Here is a 3,686-nt window from a genome sequence, read left to right on the forward strand (position 1 = left end):
TGAGAATGGTTAGGAAAGGAAGATACTTGGTTCACCAAGTTTTAGTTGATCAAGAATTGATCAAACCTTTAAGATAATGACTTCATTTCAGCGGCTATTTCATTGGAGTGGTCGACTTGATGTAAGCCAACACTCTTCCTACCTTGTGTATTTCTACCATTCTTTGAAGACAATGTTCTATGCAATGAATTCTCACTCATGCTTTCATAGAGAGGCCACACATCATCCTCATGCCTATCAATGTAAGAACCACCCATGGAAGCATCAACCATGCCCTTGTGATTGTCCAATAAACTCTCAAAGAAGTATTGAACTAATTGCCATTTGGGCATGTCATGATGTGGACACTTCCTAAGCAATTTATTGAAGCGTTCCCATGCCTCATGAAACGTTTCCCCATCCCCATGTGTAAACTCTCTAATGGACATTCTTATGGCATTGGTCTTTGAAACCAGGTAATACTTCTTCAAGAACTCTTGCTGTATTTCTGCCCAAGAAATGATTGAAAAAGACCTAAGGTTGTTGAACCAATATTTTGCCTTGTCCTTTAAGGTGAATGGAAAAAGTTTAACCTTAATACTTCTTCCAGCATGTCTGTGTATCTAACGGTGGAACACACTTCAAGGAACTCATCCAAATGCTTGTAAGGTTCTTCACTAGGAAGTCCATGAAAGTTAGGAAGCATTTGAATGGTTTGTGCTTTGATTTCATAATGATGTGCTCTAAATAGTGGCAATTGGATGCATGTGGGTGCATTATACTTATTTGGCACATAATGGTCTTTTAAAGCAAGTGGTGGGTTAGCAACTTGAGGTGCAACATGAACACCTTGATTTTAATTTCCTTGAATGATGGGAGGTTGTGGAACATACATTAGCTTTGGTATTCCCAGTGGAACTTGGCCTTGTTGTTGTTGTTGTTGATGAATGAATGGCTTTGGCATGCCTAGTGGTACTTGCATGTTATCATAATACACATTGGGATGGAGGATACCATGTTGGTTTATGTGACCAAGGTCCTCCACATGGTCCTCATTATTTATTTCCATTGTAGAAGTAGAATGATTAAAATTACCCCTTCCCCTAGGTGTTCGAACAATGGATTCTAGATTCAAATTAAGAGGGACAAGAGTAGGATTTAATGACCTACGACCATGCATGCACAATCAAGACACAATAAGTGATAAGCGCTGAATATTGCATATTCAAGCGCCTTTTCTTGCACTAGTTAACTCCATAAATGGAGTATAATGTACAGTTTAACTCCATTTATGTATGTATTTCTGATTTCAGGTATTTTTCCCGAGAATGATCAATGAAGCAGTTTTGACATCATTTGTGTTGAAATACGTGAGTCGTGTCGGGAAGTCATCTTCGGGACCTAACCTCTTCTGTTGCCGTTATTATGAAGACATGGCTTAGTGTTCATAGTGCTTCCGAGTTGAAAGCATGTTCACGGCCTAACTTGATGACACTTGCAAGAAGCAAGTGTAAAAGGTGCAGCTGTAAGTTCCCGCAGGCGCCCGCAAAGCCACCGTGGGCGCCCGCCGAACCCCCATCCTCTCTGCCTCATTTGGCGGGGCCTCACAAGGCCCCAGCGAAGGCCCCCACAAGCCCCCGCAGGCTCCTGCCATCTCACCGCAAGCACCCGCCAAAATGGGCAGTGCCTCCCTCGCGAAGCCAAGGACCCGCGGGCCCCCGCCGATCTGCAAACAGCTCTGCATTCCTGCTCCCAATGCTGCCTACATGACTTATTTTTGTGGCTCTAATCCTCCTAGGGTTGGTAGGGCACGAGAATGGGGGGGAAACGGAGAGGCCAGAGGATAAAAGAAGGGCTTGAGGCTACAAGGGGGGCATCTCATAATTTTAGAAGGTTTTAGAGAGAGAATTATTGAGTTTTGAAGGACTTAGTGGGTCTTAAAACTTGAAGGGCGAAAATGGAAGGTGAAGCTTCCTCTTCTCCTTCATCCATTGCTCCTATGGGTAACTAAACCTTCCTCTAGGGAGGTGATGAAGCCCTCCCTTGTAAGCATGTTCTAGCTTGGTTCTATTTTGGGGATTACAATGTATATTTTTGGTCTTTTCATGATCTAGAGCCCCATGTTTGTTGTAATGGATTTTAAATGTTTATAAATGATTATTTTGAGTTATTCATCTTGTCTTAGATGGTTACCTTTTTTAATCATATTGCTTGCATTTTCATAGTGACAATGGAAGTTAGATCATGGAATGGTTTAATGGCATGGAGTTGGAGAACCTAGATAGTCCATTGCTTAGGGTTCCCCTTTGATGGTCTATACTTGATTCTTAGCTTTATATGCTTTCATCATTTAATTTAGGGCTTGATAATCCTTGACTTAGTAAGCATGTTCTAAGCTACATTTTAGTTTAGGTAGTTGATCATGTGAATCTTTGATGGTTTATTCTTGCCTTTTTATTTAATGAACTTCTTAAGGATATTATAGCAACCAAGAGTTGCTATGTATTATGACCATCATATATGTTGTTTTCCCTTAAATTAGTCCTAACCTAGCATGTGTATAGGGATGGAGGCGGATTCACTTCCCTAGTCTTCTTAACTTGTATTTTACCTTTTTTAATTCTCGCAAGCTTTCATTTTATGAACTTCACATTCTTAGTTTTAGTAACAATCCAACAAATCCTCTATAAACCCCCTTATCATTCTAAAAAGATTCTAGACACTTAGGTTGCCATAGACTAGCAGTCCTAGTGGTTCGACTTAGCTAACCAATAGCCCTATTTTACAATGATTTGTGCTATTGCAAAACAAGTTGATTTATAATTGTAATCGGCCTGCCTATCAATTTTTGGCGCCGTTACCGGGGACTGCAAACGGTTTAGTAACCAAAGTTCTAGGGTTAATTTTGGTTTGATTGTTAATATTGTGATTTGTGAATATTTCTTATATGGTTTTGACCATTCTGTTGTTGTAAGTTGTGTGAGATTCTAGGAACTCGGGGCTCACTGAGGGAAAGCTAGCAAATTTGTAAGTCTAGAGGACTCCAAGTAAGTTTCTTGACCTTCTAGTTTCAAAATTGTTAATATTGTGCATGTGTTAAATCTAGTATTAGTTAAGTTGTGAAGCCCTTGTCGAGGCTATTTTATTGTATATTTTCAATTGCAAACATCGGTCCTTGTTGTGGCCATTTAATTTATGTCTTGATAATTGAGGAGAAAGGGAACATCGTATGTGAAGTTGATAATGATAAATTGTTATGATGATTGTGTTGTATGTTGTTGATGTTTGGCCATAGATCACTCTTCCTACCAACTCTAGAATCGCCAGTTAACATAAATTCACTAGAAAGAACTCTTAGAAGAAACCTTAGCGAACCTACTAGCATAAGAGAACTTGAAACTGAATTTAACGCAATGGCTGATAATGTTGGAGATGTCGGAAATGAGAGAATTAATAATAATAGAGCTGAAATTCCAAACGTGGTTCCCATGACTCTTCGGGACCACTTCATCCCTACCACTTATGCTTCTCTTTCTTGCATAGTGATGCCAAATATCGAGGCCGCTCAATATGAAATTAAATCTAGCACCATCCAAATGCTTCCATCTTTTCATGGCTTTGAGAATGAGGACCCCTATAAGCACCTTGATGAATTCCTTGAAATATGCTCTACCATCAAGATTGGGGCTTCCCTGACAATGTTCTCC

At 39.9% G+C, this 3,686-nt stretch overlaps 1 pseudogene; it reads left to right on the forward strand.

The window, feature by feature from the left end:
- The first annotated feature begins 330 nt into the window (after positions 1-330).
- LOC132287425 (small nucleolar RNA R71) lies at positions 331-428 on the forward strand (annotated as a pseudogene).
- Positions 429-3,686: the final 3,258 nt, after the last annotated feature.

The sequence above is a fragment of the Cornus florida genome, unplaced genomic scaffold, assembly GCF_030987335.1.
Source record: "Cornus florida cultivar Cherokee Brave unplaced genomic scaffold, ASM3098733v1 CherokeeBrave_3.0.0_Hap2_Chr11, whole genome shotgun sequence".
In the NCBI taxonomy this organism is placed as follows: domain Eukaryota; kingdom Viridiplantae; phylum Streptophyta; class Magnoliopsida; order Cornales; family Cornaceae; genus Cornus; species Cornus florida.